Here is a 26,574-nt window from a genome sequence, read left to right on the forward strand (position 1 = left end):
GAAATGGGAAATTTTCTTTGAGAGAGATTCCTGGCAGTTTTCACAGGAAAGAGCAGATCAGGAAGGCCAGCAACATACAGTTTCAAAGGTCACTGACAGCCTGCCCAGGCACCAGCAAAGGAGGACCAGCTAAAACATCTTTACCAGGGATTTTCCCTGAGCCCTTCCAGACGACAGCACCCCAGTAACTTATCCTGCCTTCCTTCCCGTCCTCCCCACCCCCTACCGCAGCCCTGACAGTACTTGTTAGCTCAAAATGGACCGTCTGAAGGAAGGGACATGCTCCTGCAAATGTGAGAACCTGATCGCCTCCAGTTGAGTGTTTTCATCTGAGAAACGAGTTACAGCTCATTCCCCGTGTGAGTGCAGTAGCGACAACCTGACAGCCATTTGCATAATTTCTCTTCTGTTAACAGGCTTCCAAATAACAATAGGCAAACTAGATAGAATCTATTAATTTTTTTTTTTTTTTTTTTTTTTGCGGTATGCGGGCCTCTCACTGCTGTGGCCTCTCCCGTTGCGGAGCACAGGCTCCGGACGCGCAGGCTCAGCGGCCATGGCTCACGGGCCCAGCCGCTCCGCGGCATATGGGATCCTCCCGGACCGGGGCACGAACCCGTATCCCCTGCATCGGCAGGCGGACTCTCAACCACTGCGCCACCAGGGAGGCCCAGAATCTATTAGTTTTAAATGTGCTTGAGCTGCTAGCTTTCATGGAGCTAGCTATAAAAACACCATAAACATTTTAAATCCACAAATTATGTAGTGTATCATTTGTTCTCTCCGAGGAGACATTTGGGGAGATTTGTGTTACTATAATTATCAACAGATTTGATTCTGGGATTTTGATGGCCACTTGTTTTTGGAGGTACCGATAAGGCTGGAAGGTAGCTTGCTTAGAAAGTTAATCTAAGGGTGGGAGAAAAAAATGGTATCAAAAATAATATAACGGGGGGACTTCCCGGTGGTCCAGTGGTTAAGTGCTTCCAACGCAGGGGGCACGGGTTTGATCCCTTCTGGGAACTAAGATCCCACATGCTGTGTGGCACGGCCATATATATAGATAATGGTATCAAGATAACAACAATGATGTAATAATATGGTATCAGGAATAAGATACACACACATCATGTCAGCAATGACTCAAGAACCCAGAAGCAAAAGAATGTCATAGATGACTTTTGCAGGTGCTGACATCACTACATGGTCTGCAACGCTGCAACAGGGACTGTGCCTGCCTAGGCCACCATTATATATCCCAGGCTTAACATAGTGCCTGGTATGTGGCTATAATGTCGAAAGATGTGACCAACTGGCTTAATGAATAAGTGAATGAAGAATGAATGTGATTTCTTTACATAATAAAGGCAATTAGGATATGTAAGAAATTTATGCATAAGATTTATTTTTCAAAATAGATGGAAACAGCAAAAAATTTCAACATATTCATTCATAAGCCTATGCGCCCGCATGTTTGCACAACTGCACACACACATCTCAAGTAAAAACACCTTCAGAAGGTAAGGACATCAAAAAGAAGGACTTTAGTTTTTAATTTTTTTATACAGCAGAAACGTTTCAAAACTAGCAAAGCATTTTATAACATTTTGAAATGAATTACCGCCGGTTAACATTTTAGTCTCTCCCATGCATTTATGGAGTGCCAGGCACTGCATTTGGTGGCTGAAGAATTGCCAAGGAAGGAAAAAAAGAGCTAATTTTGGGGTTTCGTCCCCTGGATAATTTTTCCAAAGAATATGCTATTATGTTTTACTCCAAACAGTTGCATTTTTGGCAGGACCAAAATAATCCATTTTCTGCTCTATTTTAATATCCACATTTTCATTTCATGGGTTTTGCCCCTCAATTCCAAATGACATTCTAAGTCAAATGAGAATTTAACCAAAGTCATCAGCTGGTACTTTTTTAAAAAGATAGATCTTAATGATAAAAGGAGATAGGCTCTCTGGATATTAAGTCTGTCCTGAATGGAGCAGCCATTGAAACACAGGGCAAACAATGTGTTCAATTTGAGATTTTTTTAATTTGGGGGTCTGGAGTTCACGTGTTTTTTACCACACACACACACACACACACACACACACACCAGGTACACAGAGCTCACTTGTGTGTGTAAGGACATGAGAGAAAGAATGGCTGAAGAAAGAGGCAGACTGAGGACTGTGGTTTTGATGTGGGTCATGTTCCCAGGGGGCTGTTCCTACACTTTTATCCTCCTGTCTATGTAAAGGACCATCTTCCTTCATCCTGAATGCTATGGAATTTACTATGATGTTGCCATTCTACTGCCCCAATCATATTTTGGATAACACCATGTCGAAATCCTTTGGTATTAGTATTTTTTGTTTGTTTGTTTTGTTTTTTAAATTAACCCTTCTAACACGCCCTCTAATCAAAGCATGGTTGGATCCAGTCTATCAGCACTCAGTGTGCTGTGGTGTGACGGGTCCTGGTGATGTAAAGCAGACCCCTTGTGCTCAGGAGTGTCACAGAAAAGGTGCTGTGGGAACCCAAGACAGACAGAGCTAATTCAGCCCAGGCAGTGCTTCTCCAACTTGGTTGCACATTGGAATCACCTGGGGAGATTTAAAAATACTAATTCCTGGATCCCACCCCTAGAGATTCTGATTTAATTGGTCTAGAGTGTGGTTTTGAGCATCAGCAGTTTTCAAACATCCCAGATGAGTCTAATGTGCTGTGTCGTTGAGAATCGTCGCTGCTGGGCAGTGGTCTCAAATTTTAGGGGGCATCAGAATCCCCTCGAGGGCTTGTAAAACATGGATTGCTGGGTCCCAAACCCAGAGTTTCAGACATCAGTTGCGAGGAAGAGCCCCAGAATGTGCACTTCTAACAAGGCCCCAGGTGAAGTGGCTGCTGCTGACGAGGGACCACACTATTCTGGGAGATCAGGTCAGGAGGGGAGCTAAAGCGATGGGGAAGATGGGAGCATTCCAGGCAGAACAAAGACCCAGAGAAGGGAGTGCCCAGGGCAACCACACATTCCAGGAACTGAAAGATTTGTTCCATGGCCAGCGTTTAAGAAGCAAGGAGAGGGTCACGCAGGTCAAGGCTGAGAGGTAGGTGGGCACGCACCCTGTTCCTGCCATCCCTGGTTTTGCCTAAGGAGCAAATGACTCCACGAGGCAAAAGAGTTTGTGCCCTTCATAGGGACTGGCCCCAGCAGTTGTACAATCAATAGCCCCCTTAAGTCTTAGCTTATTAAAAATCCAGGCTAGCTTGTCATTAAAAAGGATGAATACCCTATGCAGGTATAACATTCTATAGCTTTCAGGACACTTTTGCAAATGTTATCTCACTCAGTTCTTACAGAAGTTCTGCAAGGCAAGAAGGGCTGGCACTCCTGTCCTCGCTTTGCTGGTAAGGGAAAAGGAATCAAATGGTGGGGCCACGTCTCAAACCCAAGCATTCAGCCTCCTGGTCTGGTGATCTTCTACAGTTCATTACCCTTCGACTTTAAATCCTACCCACAAATGGAAAAGTCCAGTCCCCCTAGGAAAGTTGTCCTCAAAGTGCTAAGAGAAAAAAAAGGGAAGTAAATCAGCTCTCCACAGAGATTAAGTAACACATACGCCAGCTTATAGAATTTGTACATGTGTCACCATAGAATGTTCCAGAGGGCCTTTGACTCCAGAAATTCAGTCCGATATAAAGTTGATTTGAAAGAGAGCTAAGATGTTTGTCATCACATTCTAGATGACTTTCTTAGGCACTGGTCCTGAAATTTGAGTAGCTGCCATAAGGGGGCTGTGATGTTTAAGTACTGTCTACTGTAAGCCAAAAAGCTGGGCTTTCCTAAGCTATGGATAGCTGAGAGACTGCATGAATATAATGAGCAATTCAGGGGCTTACTGTTTTATTGCTTTTTTGTGTGTCCAAATTAATACTCTTTTGAAAAGATTGACTCCTACTTTATCTTTTGCATCCTTTTTAAATTTAAGAATGTGTTATTTCCTTTTCTCTGGTTATAAAGTAGTACATGTTTGTAGGCAAGATATTGGAAAATACAGGAAAGGACATAAATGAAAATAAAATCAGCCATAATCTTGCCCCCAGCATTATCAATGTTTTAGTATCCTTCCTTCAGACATTTTTTAAATGCACATGTGTGTTTACGAAAGTTGACTATCTACTATTTGACATTTGATTTTTTTAAAAAAATATGACACTAGTAGGGTTCTACATCATTTAACTATAATTGTGATTCTTAAAAGGGAATATGCCCACTATGAGAATATCAGAATCACCTGAGAAGGTTCTTTTCAAATCACAATTTTTTCCCTAGCTACATCCCAACCAATCCCACCGTCAAATTAAGACTTGCTGAAGGATAAATGCTGTTCAGATGAGGGAGAACATCACGTGCCTCTCATATGAGAACCGCCAGTCTACATATGTTACTGACCACTTCTCTTTCCATTATGTGGCTCCACCTAAACGTATATAACCAGTCTCCTATGAACATTTTGTTGTTTCCAATTTTCCCACATTTAAGAACTATTACAAGATCTTCAAATTCTTGAATGAATCCTTGTATACATACCTGTGATTTTAGGCTAAAGTCCTGGATGTAGAACTGCTGGATCAAAGGAGTTGAATATTTCTAAGGTTTATGCAGAGCTTTGGGGGGAAAGACATGGCACAGACTAGAGAATGATAAAAATAAATAGAAACATTTAAATATATTAGGAATTATTTCTCACACTGAATGAGTTGTTTTCAGTCACTGGTTCTTCTAAGTAAAAGGCAACTGTAGACTTTCCTGGTTCTTACTTAGGTGTCAGAACCCTCTAGATTTCATGCATGCACACAGCTCCAGGGAAGCTCTCAAATCTACCTCCACTGTGACTTCAGAGATGCTTTGGCCTCTGAAGTCTTGACTACCTGCTTATGCCGTCTCAGGAAGACCCATTAATTAGCCTTCTTAATTCTCCTAAGTACCTCTGACAGTGTCTAGCTGCCTATCCAGGCTCCTCACTGGGAAACCTTCAGCTCCCTTCTTTCAAAGTCACAGTGGAAAAGCTAACTATGATGATATGCACGTCTGCACACGCACAGCCCAACACCTGTTATTTTTTTTCAGTCAGGAAAGGTTGCCTTGGCAACCATCTACATCACTGCCTCAGCGCCTCCTGCTCAGTAAGTCCCTGCTATTAGCAAAGAACAAGACTCTTTCTCTGGAGATTTTACTGCTTTTTTTTCCCCCAGAGTATTTCTCCACGTGGGCAGGAACTGTGGCTGTCTTGTTTACCATCAACCGCTGATCTCCCAGTGCCTGGCAATAGTTCTCAAAATATGTCTGCTAAATGAATAGATCTGATTTAGCAACATCCCTTTTATACGTAAGACATGAAATTTATAAGCACTTTGAATATTTAAAAACAAACTTGACAAAACAGTTTGCAAATAGCCACATGGTGGTTTCCTCACAAGAGTCGTTAAGAATGAAAATATCATAGTTCCTCTAATTTGATCTGAATCATATCAGCAACATATACCCATTAGAAGTAACTTGTAAGAACTGAATACATAGTAGATGTGCTATTTCCCCAACCAGATTACAAAGTGGGAACTGTTCTTACCATGACTGCTGAGTATGAATGGGGAAGTTGTACACTGCCCAAAGTCAGCCAGCCAAGGAGATGATTGGGAGACAAAATCTAGCTCGGGCTCTGCTCGCCAACACATGTGCCCTGGCATGGGGCTTCATCTACCCAGAGAACAGGGAAACTTTTTCTAATGATCACAAAGGCACCGTCACTTACCAAGTTGTACAGCATTTTGTAATTCACACAAAAGCACAAGATGGGTTCTCTGTTTCTTACATTTATTCATATTCCTCAACCACATGTAGCAAAGTCCTTAAATATTGCAGGTGCTCCATCAATATATCAAGTAGACTGAGTATGGTGTTAATTGATAATTCATAATTTTATTAAAACTATTCTGAAGGGAGAAAAATCCCAGCAGAACGGTGGTTCACTCATTTGGGATCAAATACCATTTTAGCAGTTGAAGAGAATTCAGAAAACATGTCCTTCTCATTTAATAGGAAAAAAGAGGCTCAGAGAGTTGTCCAGATTACTGGACTCTTAGAATAGCACTCTTAGGAAAAGTCAGATATAAATTAAAATTTCCACTAATCTAGGCCCTAAAAAGCTCCTCCAGCAGGACCAACCCTCAGTTCCCAGCTAACCAAGTCTCATGATAAGTGAGCAGCCTTGGAATTCGATGGGGGGCTTTGAATTCCAACTGGATTGTTATATTGCACGAATTATTTCTCATAACATCAAGATATTCTCCTAACTTTCAAAATGAACTCTGATAGAAAAGAAATAAATCAAACTTTTATAAGATCTAATAGATGTCAGAGTGTTCATTCCTTGACAGGAGTTCCAATTCTTTTTTTGAAAAAAAGATTAATCATCAAAGCAATTTAGTATAAAATTGAAGTTCCTCATTTATATTATATTAAATTTATATTACTTGCCACTTGTATCAACTCTAAAGGGGTCATTTTCTATATTGAATTATTTATATTCTCTTGTAATCAGATATCTGATAAACTTTTAAACATTTATACATCCACCTAATTTAAAGATAAGTGAACTAATACTGAAAATGAAATTCTGCCTGTCAGAACTCAGGGCACTACAGAATTTCTGCATGTCTGTCTATCTATCTACTTACTTGCATCCCTACACATACACCTGCATAGCATGTACCTGATCATTGTTAAATGAATGATGAATAAACGTAATAAATACGGTGACTTAAGATGGCAAGTCACATAATGTTCACAATAGTAGAGAAGGTAAAATATTACCACATTATTTCAGCACTCCATGAATTTTTATGCAGCCTACCTTGTTTGTTATTGCCATTTCTATAGAAAACTCTTAACTGTGTTGGATTTCTCCTATAGTACTAAGACTCTTATAATACAAGCATATTTTAATTTGGTATCAGCCATAAGAATTCCTAATCAAGATATGAGCTTTCAAAAGAGAATTAAATTTACTCCTTTAAAGTGTCAAAAGAAGATAATGTATGTATTGCTTAACTGTTCTGTCTTTCTGTATTAGTTTCCTATCGCTGCTGTAAATTAACACAAACCTAGTAGCTTAAAATAACATAACCTTACAGTTCTGGAGGTCGGAAGTCTAAATATAGGTATTATTGGGCTAAATTTGACGTGATGGCAGGGCTATGTTCCTTCTGAAGGTTCTATGGTAGCAGAGGATCTGTTTCTTTGTCTTTTCCAGCTTCTAGAGGCCACCTGCATCCCTTGGTCTCTTCTCCATCTACAAAGCCAGCAGCATAGCATCTTCAAAGCCAGCAGTATAGCATCTTCAAATCTCTCTCAGACTATGACCCCTGACTGGCCTGCCCCCTCTTTCTCTTATAAGGATTTTTGTATTTACATCAGGCCCACAGATAATCCAGGTAATATTCCTATCTCAAGATCCCTAATTTAATCAGTCTGCAAAGTCTCTTTGGCCATGTAAGGTAACATAGTCACAGGTTCTGGGGATTAGGACATGCACATCGGGACGGGGGCATGGCATGGTGCATTATTCTGGCTACCACCTCTTCTAGAACTGTGGCTGGCATTTAGCAGCGAGCAGTGTCCTGGGGAGGCAGCCTAGAAGTAATGAATGAAACACATTTTGAGAGTGAAGGAGACGAGTGTTTGAATCCTGGCTTTGGCCACTTACTAGCTATAGGGCCTTGGCCAATATAGTCAAACCCTCTGAGCCTCAGTTTTTTTCACTTGTAAAATGGGACCACAGTACCTACTTCATTTTGTTGTTATAAGGATTAAAGAGAAAACAAACATAAAGCATCTAGCTCCTAATCCACAGTGGCTGTTGAATAAATGTGAGTCAATTCCTCTCACCTATACATTGAAAGGCACAGCGGCATTAAAACCAGTTACATGCTGATTTGTATTATACTGACATGAGGTTAATTACTATTAAATTCAATGTAGAGAGGATTTCTCTGGCCCAGAAAGTTAAGGATGAACAGTCGATTGTGGGCTTTCTCTGTTAGCCAACACTGTTAAATACCAGCAGGGCTGCTTGAAAACCTGCTCTACTCAGTAGCTTAAATGTCAACCTGATTTAAGACAACGGAAAGAATTTCTCTTTATCTCCAATTCTCAGTTACCTCCTAGGAAAGATGCTTATAGCCAGGAGTCACCAAATCATGTTTTAAATCTGTAGAAAATGATACATTATGGAGGAGTTCATATTAGAGGGCATTTAAAAATGCCAAGTTTCTAAATAATTTTTATTATACTTTTAAAATTTAGAAGTTATATATGCAAAATATATGTTGAGTTGACAAAACTGACCAAAGAAAAAAATGCAATAACTATTCGAATGTCATCAATTGGGATGTCATGGATAAAGCCTTAGTTTTGGAGTTAGATGACTGTGATTATCAGGAGACCCATGTCCAAGTCCTGCCTATACCACTCCCTGCTGTGTGACCTCAACTGGTTCACATTACCTCTCTGGGCCTTATTTATAAACTCACAGGATTACTACAGGGATTAACTAAGATTTTAAATGTGAAACCACTACATGAGTATAGGATACTGTTATTCTTTATTCATCCAATAAACACTTATTTTATCTTTATACTGTGGTAGATACTAAAATGAAAAGAGAATGAAAAATGAGCAAGACTCTGTTGACTACCCTCCAGGCTCTCTCAAGCTAAGGGGGAAAGGGACAGAAACATATTTTTATAAAATTTCTCCTTTAATGTTGTTATTTTTTAGCTGAAGTACAATTTACTTAAGAGTGAAATGCTCAGATCTTACATGCACTATTCAGTCTAATTTTGTCAAGTACACATCAAGAGACAAAACCTTTCCACCACCCCAGAATGTTCCCTTGTACCCATTTCCAGTCAATCCACACTCCTTTCTTAAGCAACAACTGGTCAGCTTTCTATCATCATAGGTTAGTTTTGCCAGTTCCAAAATTTCATAAAAGTGGAATCATACAGTATTTACTTTTTTGTGTTAGGCTTCTTTCATTCAGCATATTTTTTATATTGACCCATGTTTTCACACTTATCGGTAGTTCTTTTGTGGTTCGTTGGTTGGTTGATTGGTTGGTTGGTTGGTGTGCTTTGCTGAGTAGTATTCCTTTTCTGGATAAATCACATTCCCCATAGTGCAAGATGGAGTTGCTGATGTTTGTTTTTGTTTGATATCTACCTTGTCTGTCTCGTTCCCTTTGTAATCTCATTGCTTAATATAGTGTCTGGCACATGAGAGGCACTCAGTAAAATTCTGGTAAATAAATGAAGGAATGAATGGTGAGCTGGGCAAAAAGAGGAGCTGGAACTAAACAGCGCCCAAACTGTTTTACCATCTTTGATCCTGCCATCAAGTAGCAACTACCCCTTCAACTCTCAAATCACTTTTCCCAACTATCTGAGCAAGAGTAGAGATATGAGAATCACCACTGTGGCTCTTTTCAAGTCACATAAGCCTACCCCACTGTCCCCTGCCACCCCCAGGTGACAAGCCGGGTGGTTCTCAACCCTGGCTGCACACTGAGCTTTTAAAAACACAAGACCTGGATTTACCCTCAGCAATTCTTATTTAATTGAGCCACGGTGGGGCCCAGGCACCTGTCCACGATGGCTGATGCGATCAGCAACAACAACAGTATCTTGATTATACAGAAATGATCTTATTCAAGTTGTTCATTAAGACTTGCTCCATGTTTACTATTATTTACTATGCAGTTAGCAGGCCAGATGCTTAGAGCCAGGAGCTACCATTATATAGGAACAGATTAGAGAAAAATGAGCAGCATCATGCATTTTATACTCTTAGCATAACCCAAAAGAGAGCACGTAATTGGTGGCACATTAAAAATCCTGTACACTGGGTGTACTCTGATGCTTTCGTAAAAATGTTCCTATAAAAGGGTTTCGTCTACAAGGAATTCATGGAAAAGACTCTGACAAGTACAGGTTTCTGGTAACTGACTATACTGCTGAACTGAATGAATAAGCATTTTCAGAACTCTAAGGGAAAACTGATGAATTCATAAGAGTGCTAACAAAAGATCAAGATGAAAAAAAAATTAATTACATGGGACTGAGTGAACTGATGAGGATGATTATAATTTTTGTGACTTTCTGTTTGAATAAAAAAAAAATCCCACAAGGACTCAGAGGCAAAAAAATATACAAATCAATTTTCATTGCAAAGTAAAGGAGCTGTTACAGTGGAGGATTACTGGACTGAATGTCAATATTATGACACAGTGTGAGTGTGTTTCGTGTTTGGTAATTGCAATCATTGTTGCTTTTGTTGTGGCCATCCACTTACAATGCTTGGTGTCAGTTTATTTATCTCTTGTAAAAATAAAATACAGGGGCTTCCCTGGTGGCACAGTGGTTGAGAGTCCACCTGCCGATGCAGGGGACACAGGTTTGTGCCCCGGTCCGGGAAGATCCCACATGCCGCAGAACGGCTGGGCCCGTGAGCCACGGCCACTGAGCCTGCGCGTCTGGAGCCTGTGCTCCGCAACGGGAGAGGCCACAACAGTGAGAGGCCCGCGTACCGCAAATAAATAAATAAATAAATAAATAAAATAAAATACAGTGTGTGTGGGGAAAAAAAAATCCTATACAATGAAATCTGCTGCTCCCACCCCAGATGCCAGGGTGGGGGATGATGGTGGTGCAGACCCAGTACGACTGATGTGCTTTTGTAAACAGTGCAGAATTGAGGGCTCGCTGAACCTTTTCCAGGTCAAAATCATCGTGGGGTAGAAGAACAGCACTGGCCTGGCAGTGGTCTACCCCTGGCTACCTGTTGGATCATCCTGAATTCAAATATGGCACTAAGCCCTTTCAGGGAAAGGGGTGGTGACTAGGTTGATTTCTTTCATTGGGTTTATTTTGAAGGACAAATAAAATCTCAAAGTTTGCATAGCATTCCAGGCAGAGGGAATTTAGGTAGCAAAAGAAGGAAGCATAAAATGGCATGACACGCTTGGGGAACCACAAGTACTTCAGCATAGCCAGAGCATAAATATCAAGGAGAAGCAGAGGCAGGATGTGGGGACTTAGGCACATCCGTTTCTGACGTGCTCTTGTGTGCCACGCTGGGAAGCTTCAGTTGCATTCAACATAGGCAACTGGAGAGTCATCGAAGAGTTACCATAAGAACACAGTAACAGGGCTTCCCTGGTGGCGCAGTGGTTGAGAGTCTGCCTGCCGATGCAGGGGACACGGGTTCGTGCCCCGGTCCGGGAAGATCCCACATGCCGTGGAGCGGCTGGGCCCGTGAGCCATGGCCGCTGAGCCTGTGCGTCCGGAGCCTGTGCTCCGCAACGGGAGAGGCTGCAACAGTGAGAGGCCCGTGTACGGCAAAAAAAAAAAAAAAAAAAAGAGCACAGTAACACAGTCATAGTGTGGTTCAGAAAAATCACTCTGGTATCAGAGAGAAACGGTGAAGGATAGGGAGCAATCCCAACCCAGTGGCAGGAATTCTAATTAAAAGACTCCTGCAATCACTTCGCCTCTCTGCTCTCAGTGTCCTCATGTGTAAAATGGGCAGTGTATTAAGATGCCAATTATAAATGACAGAAACATAACCTCAACTAGCTTTTTTCAAACTAGCTTTTTTTAAAACGTAAAAATGTTTCTTGGCTCACATTCCAGAAACATCTACGGATTGATGGATTTCAGGCATCACTCAAAGGATTTAATCAGAGTTCTCTCCATCTTTCTAACAGGATCTCTCTACATGGAAAACCAGATGGCCACCAGCCACCCATGGTGTATAACTTATAGCCCCTCCAGTAGACTAACAGTTCCAAAGAAAGGTCCTAGGGAAGATTCTGATTGGTCTTGCTTGGGTCATGCATCCTTTATTATCCAATAAACCAGTAAACATAAGTAAGTGTTTCCCTAGGTTCTGTGAGCTGTTCTAGCAAGTGATCTAATCCAAGGAGGAAGTCATGGAATCTCTGATTCATGGCCAAGTCAGACAGAAATTGTGGGTAACCTGGGGATCTACTACTTGTGAATGGCATCTGAAGTGAGGCTGGGGGGCAGTCCTGTGGGGCTGGGCCCTTTAACTCTGGGGTCTGCACTAACTCTAGGCAGTTAGTGTCAGAATTGCTTGGTGTGGAAAACTGACACATCTGGCATCAGAAGTATTGTGAGTGTGGTAATAGTACAAGAGTAAAGGAGAAACGGAGTTTTTCCAAGTCACTACCCCAAGTGAGGGATCTCCAATCAGCTGCACAGGGGGGAGGGACCTGTCCTAGGACAAGCCCAGTGCAGTACCCCAGACAGTCCTCTATGGCCTGCTTTCTCTTCTTTCTACCGATCCTATTTACAAGACTGGGCGGAGTTTCTCTTTCACTTCTGAGAACTTGATCGAACACAGCCTCGTTCTGCATCTAAAATCCCATATCTGCACACTATCCTCTCAGAGACATACTCCCCTCCTGCCCCCTTAACTGAGATGGACCTGGAATTGGACTGGAATTTTCCATTGCCTTTTGGCCTGGGTGTTCTAACCTGTTGGCCACTGGCCTTTATCTGGGAAGGGGCCACTACTTCTGCCCCAGGGTTTTCCTTCCCCGCTTAAGCTCACACTCATATTCCCTGCATGTCTTGTAGGCTATGTTAATCACTTCCTGGAAAATATTCTTGGTAGAAAGATTAGTGGGAGACCAGAGTTTCAAAGAAAGGAGAGTGATCAGTAGTCTTAAAGGCCACCAGAAGACTGAGGACCAGGAAAAGCCATTTGACTTAGCTAGTGGGGGCTAAAGGTAGCTTTCAAAGATGCTAAACAACTGAGGCAAAAGACACATTGCAGAGCTTCCCTGGTGGCGCAGTGGTTGAGAGTCCGCCTGCCGATGCAGGTGACACAGGTTCGTGCCCTGGTCCGGGAGGATCCCACATGCCACGGAGTGGCTGGGCCCGTGAGCCATGGCCGCTGAGCCTGCGCGTCTGGAGCCTGTGCTCCACAACAGGAGAGGCCACAACAGTGAGAGGTCCACGTAAAGACACATTGCAGGAGTGAAGAACAGAGGAGCTGTAAACCACTTTTTCCCCAAAACTCGTCAATGACAGGAAGGGAAAAATAGGATGAAGAGAAAGGGGGAGCCATATGGTCAACTGAAACTTTTTCTCAAGGTAGAAAAATACCTAGAGTTATTTTCCAGCAGAGAATAAAGAAATAGAATATGAAACCAAAGTTTAAGGTGCAATAAAATTTCCCTCTTGTTGATGAAATATTTCTATTTGTCACCAAGAATTAATTTCACTTTCCAAAAGCTTTATTGAGCCAGTAAAGTGTATATAAATATAGGTACTCTTTCACATGGATTTTTGGATTTTGAAAAGCTAATACCTGCAAATCCTTCTAAAATTATAAGCCTTGTAGGACTCTCTGACCCCTTTTGATTACATTCAATTGGCATGAAAAGCAGTAATTGAAGTATTAAGAATCAATTAACAGTAATCTGGCTGATTGTCATTACACCTTTAATTAGCAGTATTGGTTTCAGTATCACAGTGCAATGGTTAGTGGCTGTAAATAAATTGATTGCCCAGCCACCAGCTGACATTTTGAAAGCCTTGATACATCATCACTTTTTTCTGCTACTAATTAAGATTTATATCTTCCACTGTATTAATATTGCAAACGCCTTTGTGATGAAGGCAGCATTTTTCCACTGCCTTTGTGTCCATGGGTCTCATGGTTACAGTGTAGACACTCTGGGACCACAGACTTGTAAACTCCACCCCAGGACTCAGTGTAAACTGGATCCTCTGCTGATTCATCCAACAGATATTTATAAGAGGACGACCACGTGCAAATCACTGTGCTAAATGCTAGGGCAAGGGAGGAGGAGAGAAGCGAATACCAAGATAAATAAGGCACTCACCCTGAATTTAAGAAGTCCATTACTTCCAGAGGATACACACAGTGTAGGTACTCACTGTAATACAGTAGGAAGCAAATTACAATAGGCTAGAAATAAAGTGAATAGGGGCACAGAAAATGGAGCTATTAGTTCTGATTTCCAACAAGTGACTTTTAAAAATGCCTATTGTCACAAAGATTCAAGGGCTCACCCCTAAGTCATAGAAAAGGGAAAGGGATTTTTATTGGTTAATTACATGGCCAGTCTGGACATTCGTGAAGAAGCAGCTCATCCATCTCCAGCCATAATTCCCCCTCCGCGGGGAGCAGAGACCAGCATAGCCTGAGTGTGGCTCTGACTTGGCTTTCCACTCATTGGCCACAGTGTCAGTGCCACTACCTTGCAGGGCATAACTTCTCACTTCCTCCCAAAGCAGCTCTATGCCAACTGTTGCTGATTCAATTATACTTCTACTGCTATAATTAAATCATTATGTATAAGAATCACTTTGAAAGCATTTTTAAAAGCCCCTTTTCAGGCCCCACTTTAAGAGATTTTATTTAAACTGATAGCCTAGGTTATTTTGATGCTAGAAGTCTCCAAACCAAATTTTGAGAAATATGGCCTAACCCAGCTTTCTTGCTTTACAACTGAGAAAACTGAAGCCAGAGAGGTAACTGCCCTAGGACCCAGGTAGTGTATAATAACAGCAAAGACTTATATAGCACTCAATACAAGCAGGTGTGGTGCCAGATGTTTTACACATGCACTAGTAGTTCCTTTAATCCTCACAACTCTCTAAGGTAAATATAGGTATCATTTCTTTTTACAGATGAAGAAACTGAGGCACAGAGAGGTGAACTAAATTGCCCGAGGCCATTCAGTGAGAAAATATCAAATCTAGCCTTAGAACCCAGACTACCTGCCTTCAGAGCCCACCATAGTCACTATCCCACCAGGCAAATGTGGATCAGAACCCAGGTCGTCTGACTCCCAGGCCAGGGTCCCACACCACATTACCTTGAAGGCTGTGATTCTCAAGTAAGGACTTGTATGTTCTTCTGTTGGCCACTGAGAACTCCAGTGGTTTTTCCTTCTGATTTTGGAGACTTGCCCACATCACTTTTCTTCCTCTGCAACATTCTACACTTCTTTTTGCTTAGAGTATCTTGAGAATCAGAGGAGATCAACTTCAGAGCTACAAGTAAGCTTCGCTTTAACTGATACATTCTTTGGGCAATTAAACTGATGCATCCATTAGCAGTTCTGGTAGGGCCAGGAGGAAAAAGATATTGCATATCCATCGCTGAGTGTGTGCTGAATATGAGAAACCCCAAATTATACTTCCAACTTTGCCTCAACATTGAAATTTTCATTTTTTTTTTCTGCCTGAACTGAGAGTCCAAACTTCTCGTGGAAGAGTTTGGAAAAGAAGTTCCAGGTCATTAAGAAGAAAGTATAGGAAGTTGGTTGACAGAAATAAGTTCCAAAGCTCAAGGTCCTGACTACAGATTCAAGTGCACCCATCTGCATGAGAGAATAACCTTCATGAGACATTTCTCTTTATGACTCTGCTGTTTGGAATCTCTGGCAGGCTGTAACATCAATTAAGCAAAGCTTTTTATTTCTGAGTCCCTTCATTAAAAAAACAACACAAATTCTCCCTGGTCTCCTTAGTAAGCCCTTTCTTGCTGCTTTGTTGCTTGGTGCGATAGCTAAAGGTTCCCATTCCAGCTGTGCCTGCAGCTCTGACTCAACTGCCGACTACTTTCTGACGTTCAGAAATCTCATCTCCAGGTCCCTGTTGTTTTCCTGTGTGAGGCTGATGGCCGGCTCTGGTTCCCAGGAGGCGCCTGGCTCAGCCAAAATGCCAGCTTCCTACCACATGGCCTTGTTCTCAGAACCTCTATCCTTGATCAGCAAACTGCTTCTCCACCAACCTTCTTCACCATGCTGGTCCTGCACCATGTGGTCACCATGGTAAGTCAGCCAGTGTGTGGTCCTGATGTCAGGGCCATACAGTACAAGACGCAGAGCTCACTTTTGTTGGACTTATGCTTTCACCAGCTGTCGCCCTCTGGATTGTCAGAACTAACAAGTGCAATTGTGGGAATGGTGTTGCCTGGGATTTTACTGCTGGACCAGCCTACAGCAAGGAAAGTGGTTGTTATGCAATGTGGACTGGGATCTAAGTAGTCTTCATTGGTTTTGCCACATTCAAGGCTTTTGTAGATGCCCTTTATCAGGTGGAGGAAGAAGTTCCCCTCTATTCCTAGTTTGTTGCAGGTTTTTAATCATGAATCAATGTTGAATTTTATTTTCAAATACTTTTTCTGCATCAGTTGATGTGATCACATACTTTTTCTTCTTTAGACTCTTAATAGGGTGAATTATGTTGATTGATTTTCGAACATTGAATGCCTTACGTTCCCAGGACAAACCCCACTTGGTTGTGATGTATTATTCTTTGTTTATGTGTTGGATTTGATGTGCTAATATTTTGTTGGGGATTTTTGTGTTGGTCATTGGTGTTCCATCAGGATTTTGGTCTGGAATATACTTTTTTGGTACTGCCTTAATCTAGTTTTGGTGTCAGTGCTGGCCTCATAAAATGAGTTGCGAAGTGTTTCTTCCTCTTCTATTTTCTGAAAGAGATAATGTTGGACTGATTTCTTCTTTAAATATTTGGTAGACTTAGCTAGTGAAACCATCTGGTTTTTGGAAGGCTTTTGATTATGAATTCAATTACTTTTGATAGTTATAAGACTATTCAAGTTATCCATTTCATCTTGGGTTAGTTTTGGTAGTTTTTGGTTTTTTGAAAAACTGGTCCATTTCATCTAAGCTGACATATTTATGTGCATAACAACTGAGGCATCATTTCTGCAGCCACAAGGAAATGAATTCTGCCAAACAACCTGAGGAAGCTCTTTCCTAGTTGAGACTCTGATGAGGCCACAGACCCAGCTGCAGCCTGTTGAGACCCCGAAGTAGATAATCCAGCTAAGTCATGCCCAGACTTCTGACCTATGGTAACTGTGAGATAATAGATCTGTGCTGTCTTAAGCAAGTTTGCAGTAATCTGTTATGCAACAGAGAAAGCTAATACAATCTTCATCTGTATGACTATATTTGAAGTGAGCTCTTACAGAGAGAATACAGGTGTGTCTAGATCATTTACATTTAATATACTTATTGATAAGTTTGTACTTAGGTCTACAATTTTATTGTTTTCTGTTTTTTATTTCTCTGTTGTTCTTGTCTGTGTGTGTTTCTTTTTAAATTCATTTTGACAATCTCTGCCCTTAATTAGTATTAGCTGGAGTTAGTTGACTCTTCTCTGCCTTCTTTTGGGTTATTTGAACATTTTTTATTATTCCATTTAAATTTATTAATGTATTTTCTAACTGTATATTTTTGTATAATTTTTTCAGTGGCTGCTCGAGTGATTACAACTAAACCAACATTCCACTTGAAATGATAAAACACAAGTTGACTATGAAACAAAACACTAAGTATGAATTAGTATTACCAAATGGAAAATGATGTAGTGGAATGGAATGAAATAAAAAGAGCCTGTGGCCCATTGTTCCAACTCAATCCAGAATGCCAGAGTGTCAAGATGCTCAAAAATAAATTTTCTTTTACACTACCAAGTTGAAAAATATTGAAACCTTTCCTAGATCATTTATCTCATGTATTTATGTTCTTTGGCCAGATTTTATATAATCAAGAAATTGGGTTTTTTAATGTTTCTTTTCCCTTCCTCTATAGACCCCCATACCCGGGCTAGAGGTGGGGTTTGTGGGGCCTCTGGAACTGTTTTAAAAAGTGATCACAGTTCAGAAGTTGGATCCCAGCAAAGTATCTTTCATCATGGGTCAGTCCTTACTGTGTCTAGCAGACCAGACACATCTACCACTGGAAGTCAATGCTATGAGAAAAGTTCAGGCTAAGACGATAGTTCAGACTCTCAGTCTGGTGGGTATAGTGGAGTAAGCCTGAACAAGCCCTGCAGCTCCACAAAGCCCCAAAGCAGATACTGGCCCATTCCCCATCATTTTGAGTTGCACCAGTATACCTCTCTATTCATTCTCTGTCCTTCACCTGAGTGAAGTAGGGTGGTAGCCATGAGTCCTGGCCAATTCTCCCCTCCCTACGATAATTGTGTCCAGTACCATGCCAAGGATCTCTCAGTCCCTGGGCCCTTAGCATTGTCCTCAATGGTGAAGATGTTAGGATTTCTTGAGGCTCCAGCATAGAACAGGTCCACACAGTCACCAGAACAGCAGAAGTCAGTGAGAGGTAACTGAGCAGAGAAGTGCCATGTGTGCAGCCAGAGAGAGAACTGTCCAGAGGCCTCGCCTTGGCCAGACACAGGCAGCACCTGGAGAGCACAATTTGGATTACTGCAAAGTCCTGTGATGGAGGTGACCTTAATTAAGTCCAGTTAGATATACTTGAAAGGTGGGAGGGGGAAGGCAGAGCTACACTTTCTCACTATTCTATGAACCTCTGATAACCCTGAGCCCTAAATGCTCAGGGAGGTTCTGTTCCAGTTGCTCTTATCTTGTTTCTTCCTCATTCCTTCCCTTTGACTTTAATTCTCTTCCCCCTAGGTCTATGAACATCAAAGAGGACATGTATAGAGTTGTCGTATATCATTTACAGAATCCAAGGGACACAAATAATTACTTAGTACTGAAAAGATTAAACACAAACGGGGAAGCATGATCCTTTATAGATAGTTTTGTCTGTGTGTAAATGGGCAGGCATACACATGGTTGGCATCTTCTTTCCTCCCTCCCTTCCTTCCTTCTTTCCTTCCTTTCTTTCTTCCTCCTTCCTTCTCTCTTCCTTTCCTCCCTCCCCCTCCCTCCTTTCTTTTCTTTCCCCCTTCCCACCTTCCTTCATTTCCTCCTTCCTTCAATAAACATTAATCAAATATTCATTCCATACCTGGTTCTGTGTTAGGCACTGGGACACTTTTTTTTTTTTTTTTTGCTTTATAACAAATTTAATCAGTTATACATATACATATGTTACTGGGACACTTTTGATCTAAGAATCATTCTGTAAGAGTTAAAAAACACTACTGGCCATTCTTCCTTTGCATACTTATGTGATTGTAGCTGGGTACATGGTTAGACTGATTTTCCAGTCTCTATTACAGTTATGTGTGGCCATGTGTCCACATTATCCCCCATGGATAATGAGAAGCAATGTGTGACACTTATGACCAAAGCTTTTAAGAAGTAGATGTGTGACAACTAGGGCACCTACCAGGCACCGGTGGGGGACCACAGACACCTAAGGGGATGGGAGGAACCCCCAGCGACCAGCTTGCAGGAGTGTGGTTCCCAGGCCAGAGGTCGGGCCTGAGCTCCTGTGGTGGGAGCTCTGAGTGCAAACCACTGGACTAATAGAGAACCTCAGACTGCAGGGAATATTAATCAGAGTGAGGCCTCCTGGGGGTCCTCATCTCAGCAGCAAGACCCGGCTCTATCCAACTGCCTGAAAACTCCAGTGCTGGATGCCTCAGGCCAAACAACAAGCAAGACAGGAATACAGCACCATCCATCAAAAAAAAAAAAAAATGATATGACAAAAACATGTTACAGATGAAGGAGCAAGGTAAAAACCTACAAGACCAAATAAAAGAAGATGAAATAGGCAAACTACCTGAAAAAGAATTCAGAGTAATGATAGTAAAGATGATCCAAAATCTCACAAACAGAATGCAGAAAATACAAGAAATATTTAACAAGGATCTAGAAGAACTAAGAGCAAACAAACAGTGATGAACAACACAATAACTGAAATTAAAAATACTTTAGGAGGAATCAATAGCAGAATAACTGAGGCAGAAGAACGAATAAGTGAGCTGGAAGATAAAATGGTGGAAATAACTGCGGGGGAGCAGAATAAAGAAAAAAGAATGAAAAGAATTGAGGACAGTCTCAGAGACCTCTGGGAGAACACTAAACGCACCAACATTCAAATTACAGGGGTCCCAGAAAAAGAAGAGAAAAACACAGGGTCTGAGAAAATATTTGAAGAGATTATAGTCAAAAACTTCCCTAACATGGGAAAGGAAATAGTCAATCAAGTCCAGGAAGTGCAGAGAATCACCATACAGGATAAACCCAAAGAGAAACATGCCAAGACACATATTAATCAAACTATAAAAATTAAGTACAAAGAAAAAATATTAACAGCAGCAAGGGAAAAGCAACAAATAACACACAAGGGAATCCCCATAAGGTTAACAGCTGATCTTTCAGCAGAAACTCTGCAAGCCAGAAGGGAGTGGCAGGACATATTTAAAGTGATGGAAGGGAAAAACCTACAACCAAGATTACTCTACCCAGCAAGGATCTCATTCAGATTTGATGGAGAAATTAAAACCTTTACAGACAAACAAAAGCTAAGAGAATTCAGCACCACCAAACCAACTTTACAACAAATGCTAAAGGAACTTCTCTAGGCAGGAAACACAAGAGAAGGAAAAGACCTACAAAAACAAACCCAAAACAATTAAGAAAATAGTAATAGGAACATACATATTGATAATTATCTTAAATGTAAATGGATTAAATGCTCCAACAAAAAGACATAGGCTGGCTGAATCAATACAAAAATAAGACCCATATATATGCTGTCTAAAAGAATCTCTCTTCAGACCCAGGGACACATACAGACTGAAAGAGAGGGGATGGAAAAAGATATTTCACACAAATGGAAATCAAAAGAAAGCTGGAGTAGCAATTCTCATATCAGACAAAATAGACTTCAAAATAAAGACTATTACAAGAGACAAAGAAGGACACTACATAATGATCAAGGGATCAATCCAAGAAGAAGATATAACAATTGTAAATATTTATGCACCCAACATAGGAGCACCTCAATACATAAGGCAAATACTAACAGCCATAAAAGGGGAAATAGACAGTAACACAATCATAGTAGGGGACTTTAACACCCCACTTTCACCATAGACAGATCATCCAAAATGAAAATAAATAAGGAAACACAAGCTTTAAATGATACATTAAACAAGATGGACTTAATTGATATTTATAGGACATTCCATCCAAAAACAACAGAAAACACTTTGTTCTCAAGTGCTCATGGAACATTCTTCAGGATAGATCATATCTCGGGTCACATATCAAGCCTTGGCAAATTTAAGAATATTGAAATCATATCAACTGTCTTTTCTGACCACAACACTATGAGACTAGATATGAATTACAGGGAAAAAACTGTAAAAAATACAAACACATGGAGGCTAAACAACACGTTACTAAACAACCAAGAGATCACTGAAGAAATCAAAGAGGAAATCAAAAAATACCTAGAATCATATGACAATGAAAACATGATGACCCAAAACCTGTGGGATGCAGCAAAAGCAGTTCCAAGAGGGAAGTTTATAGCAGTACAATCCTACCTCAAGAAACAAGACACATCTCAAATAAACAACCTAACCTTACACCTAAAGCAATTAGAGAAAGAAGAACAAAAAAACCCAAATTTAGCAGAAGGAAAGAAATCATAAAGATCAGATCAGAAATCAATGAAAAAGAAATAAAGGAAACAATAGCAAAGATCAATAAAACTAAAAGCTGGTTCTCTGAGAAGATAAACAAAATTGATAAACCATTAACCAGACTCATCAAGAAAAAAAGGGAGAAGACTCAAATCAATAGAATTAGAAATGAAAAAGGAGAAGTAACAACTGACACTGCAGAAATACAAAGGATCATGAGAGATTACTACAAGCAACTATATGCTAATAAAATGGACAACCTCGAAGAAATGGACACATTCTTAGAAAAGCACAACCTTCCAAGAATGAACCAGGAAGAAATAGAAAATATGAACAGACCAATCACAAGCACTGAAACTGAAACTGTGATTAAAAATCTTCCAACAAACAAAAGTCCAGGACCAGATGGCTTCACAGGCGAATTCTATCAAACATTTAGAGAAGAGCTGACACCTATCCTTCTCAAACTCCTCCAAAATATAGCAGAGGGAGGAAAAATCCTAAACTCATTCTATGAGGCCACCATCACCCTGATACCAAAAGCAGACAAAGATGTCACAAAAAAAGAAAACTACAGGCCAATATCACTGATGAACATAGATGCAAAAATCCTCAACAAAATACTAGCAAACAGAATCCAACAGCACATTAAAAGGATCATACACCATGATCAAATGGGGTTTATCCCAGGAATGCAAGGATTCTTCAATATATACAAATCAATCAATGTGATACACCATATTAACAAATTGAAGGATGAAAACCATATGATAATCTCAATAGATGCAGGAAAATCTTTCAACAAAATTCCACACCCATTTATGATAAAAAGTCTCCAGAAAGTGGGCATAGAGGGAACCTACCTCAACATAATAAAGGCTATATGTGACAAACCCACAGCAAACATCATTCTCAATGGTGGAAAACTGAAACAATTTCCACTAAGATCAGGAACACGACAAGGTTGCCCACTCTCACCACTATTATTCAACATAGTTTTGGAAGTTTTAGCCACAGCAATTAGAGAAGAAAAAGAAATAAAAGTAACCCAAATCAGAAGAGAAGAAGTAAAACTGTCACCATTTGCAGATGACATGATACTATACATAGAAAATCCTAATGATGCTACCAGAAAACTACTAGAGCTAATCAATGAATTTGGTAGAGTAGCAGGATACAAAATTAATGTATAGAAATCTCTTGCATTCCTATACACTAATAATGAAAAATCTGAAAGAGAAATTAAGGAAACACTCCCATTTACTATTGCAACAAAAAGAATAAAAGACCTAGGAATAAACCTACCTAAGGAGACAAAAAACCTGAATGCAGAAAACTATAAGGCACTGATGAAAGAAATTAAAGATGATACAAATAGATGGAGAGATATAACATGTTCTTGGATTGGAAGAATCAACATTGTGAAAGTGACTATACTACCCAAAGCAATCTACAGATTCAATGCAATCCCTATCAAACTACCAATGGCATTTTTCACAGAACTAGAATAAAAAAATTTCGCAGTTTGTATGGGAACACAAAAGACCCAGAATAGCCAAAGCAATCTTGAGAAAGAAAAATGGAGCTGGAGGAATCAGGCTCCTGGACTTCAGACTATATTACAAATCTACAGTTATCAAGACAGTATGGTGCTGGCACAAAAACAGAAATATAGATCAATGGAACAGGATAGAAAGCCCAGAGATAAACCCACACACATACGATCACCTTATTTTTCATAAAGGAGGCAAGAGTATACAATGGAGAAAAGACAGCCTCTTCGATAAGTGGTGCTGGGAAAACTGGACAGCTACATGTAAAAGAATGAATTTAGAACACTTCCTAACACCATACACAAAAATAAACTCAAAATGGATTAAAGACCTAAATGTAAGGCCAGACACTATAAAAGTCTTAGAGGAAAACATAGGCAGAATACTCTATGACACAAGTCACAGCAAGATTCTTTTTGACCTACCTCCTAGAGAAATGGAAATAAAAACAAAAATAAACAAATGGGACCTAATGAGACTTAAAAGCTTTTGCACAGCAAAGGAAACCACAAACAAGACGAAAAGACAACCCTCAGAATGGGAGAAAATATTTGCAAATGAAACAACAAAGGATTAATCTCCAAAATATACAAGCAGTTCATGCAGCTCAATATCAAAAAAAACAAACAATCCAGTTAAAAAATGGGTGGAAGACCTAAATAGACATTTCTCTAAGGAAGATATACAGATGGCCAAGAGGCATGTGAAAAGATGCTCAACATCACTAATCATTAGAGAAATGCAAATCAAAACTACAGTGAGATATCACCGCACACCAGTCAGAATGGCCATTATCAAAAAATCTAGAAACAGTAAATGCTGGCGAGGGTGTGGTGAAAAGGGAACCCTCCTGCACTGTTGGTGGGAATGTAAATTGGTGCAGCCACTATGTAGAACAGTAAGGAGGTTCCTTACAAAACTAAAAGTAGAATTACCATATGATCTGGCAATCCCACTCCTGGCATATATCTGGAGAAAACTGTAATTCAAAAAGATACATGCACCCCAATGTTCATAGCAGACATCAAAAACAACCTAAATGTCCATCAGCAGATGAATGGATAAAGAAGATGTGGTATATATATGTATGTGTATGTGTGTATATACACACATACACAATGGAATACTACTCAGCTGTAAAAAAGAATGAAATATTGCTGTTTTCAGCAACATGGATGGACCTAGAGATTATCATACTAGGTTAAGTAAATCAGAAAGAGAACGACAAATACCATATGATATCATTTATATGTGGAATCTAAAAAATGATACAAATGAACTTACAGAACAGAAAGAGACTCACAAACATAGAAAGAAAACTTATGGTTACCAAAGGGGAAAGTCGGGGGGGAGGAATAAATTAGGAGTTTGGGAGTAACAGGTACACACTGCTGTATATAAAATAGATAACAAAAGAGACTTACTGTGTAGCACAGGGAACTAGGGAACTATATTCAATATCTTGTAATAACTATAATGGAAAAGAATCTGAAAAAATATATATATATGTAACTGAATCACTTTGCTGTACACCTGAAACTACTACAACACTGTAAATTAACTATACTTCAGTAAAATAATTAATTAATTTATTTATAAAAGAAGTAGATGTGTTTCCTCCATGCTCTTTCCTCTTCTACACATTGGGTACAGGCCAAAATGAGAGGGTGGCAAGGCCCCAAGAGGGAAAGGAAGTACACTGACGCTCCTGAATCCCCATGTAAAAGAGAGCCACTCATCGACCAGTGGTACATGTGTACTTTCTATTATGTTTGTGCCATTACATGGCTTTTGGGGTCTTTTTCTTAGCAGTTAGGCTACCCTAACACAGAAATTGGTATCTCAAAGTAGGGAGCTGCTGTTTGAAAAATGTGCTTATGAGAATTGGCTTTGTTGTTTGGTACCAGATAGCAAAGAAACAGATATAGCAGGTTGGAAAGCTAGAAATTCCTCTTATCCCATAGGCAAAATATTTGATAAAACTGTCCTCTGTGTTAACTTATAAGGTTAATCCAATACCTATAAGGTCTGTAGCTCTAGGGCAGGAGTTAGCAAACTAACACTCATGGGCCAAATTCAGCCTGCTGTCTGGTTGTGTAAATAATGTTTTATTGGAACACAGTCATGCCCATTCCTTCACATATTGTCTATAGTTGCTTTTGCACTATAAAGGAAATGTTGAGTAGTTGCAAATTCTAAAATATGTACGACTTGGCCGTTTAGGAAGAATCTGTCAACCCCTGATATCCTGGCATTGATAGTGACAGTGATGGGACTTGGGTGATGATGGAGCTAAAGGATAGAAAGTGCCTGGGTCCCTGAATCACTATGTGAGGAGAGTCACCCCCATCCCACACTCTGCAACCGGGACATATACTGTTAAATGAATGAGCAATGAACTTCTGTATTTGAATCATTATGTGCTTTGGAAATATATTTGTTTCAGCAGTTTAGATTACCCTATCTGAGGCAGATTGATGGCAAAAATGGCTCCAAATCCTCACTCCTCCCTGGATCTCTTTTCTGTATAACTTTGCAGTGCCTGCCCAACATGGGTGGGGTTTTCTGTCCCACCCCTTAACTCTGGGTTCAGTCGTGGAATTTACTGTGGTCATTGGATGTTAGCAAATACAGCACAAGCAAATGCTTGAAAAAGCACTTGCACATTTTCACTTTCTCTCGCTTGTTCCTCTGACTCTGTCATGAGAAGAAGCTCAGACTAGCCTGATAGAGGGTGAGACACAGAACGGAGCTAGGTTGGCACACTTGTCTCAGCCAAGGTCAGCAGAGCCACCCACCCAACTTATTAACTCATAAGCAAAAATAAGTGTTTATTGCTATAGGCCACCGAGATTTTTGTGGTTATTTGTTACACATCATTGTGGTAATGAAACTGAGCAGGGCCCTGTGGGGTCCTCCCGGGTACAAAAGCCCCTCCGTGTCCCCCATTTCTTGTTTGTAGAAAAAAAGCTTTAGTCTCCTAGGCTTTCCCCAAATTCCAAAGAGCAGACTCGAGCAGTTACTAATTAGAGAAGTAATGGAATGCAGAAACAAAGGAAATCAGTCAAGCAAGAAAAGTAATGATAGGTTAAACAATAGTTCAGAGATAAAACTAAGTCACAGGACTCCTCAAAGGATATACATAACATCGGACATGTATCTTTGAGTTGTTCTGCAGAAACTAGACCCCCCACCCTGGTGGAGGATGGTGCCTATGTGATGACCACAAGCATATAGGCCCCAGACTGGTTGGAACCAGAAGGTTGGTGATTAAGATTCCCAAAAACATCACCTTGTTACCTTACCACTAACCAATCAGAAGAATGTTCATGAGCTGATCACACACCCTGTGACCCTCACCCCTAATGCTGCCTTTAAAAACCCTTGCCCAAAAGCCATTGGGGAGTTTGGGTCTTTTGAGCACTAGCTGTCTGTTCTCCTTGCTTGGTGCCCTGCAAATAAACACTGACTTTCCTTCACCACAGCCCAGTGTAAGTAGACT

The sequence above is a fragment of the Mesoplodon bidens genome (genome assembly GCF_964165515.1).
Source record: "Mesoplodon bidens genome assembly, chromosome: 8".
Lineage (NCBI taxonomy): Eukaryota > Metazoa > Chordata > Mammalia > Artiodactyla > Ziphiidae > Mesoplodon > Mesoplodon bidens.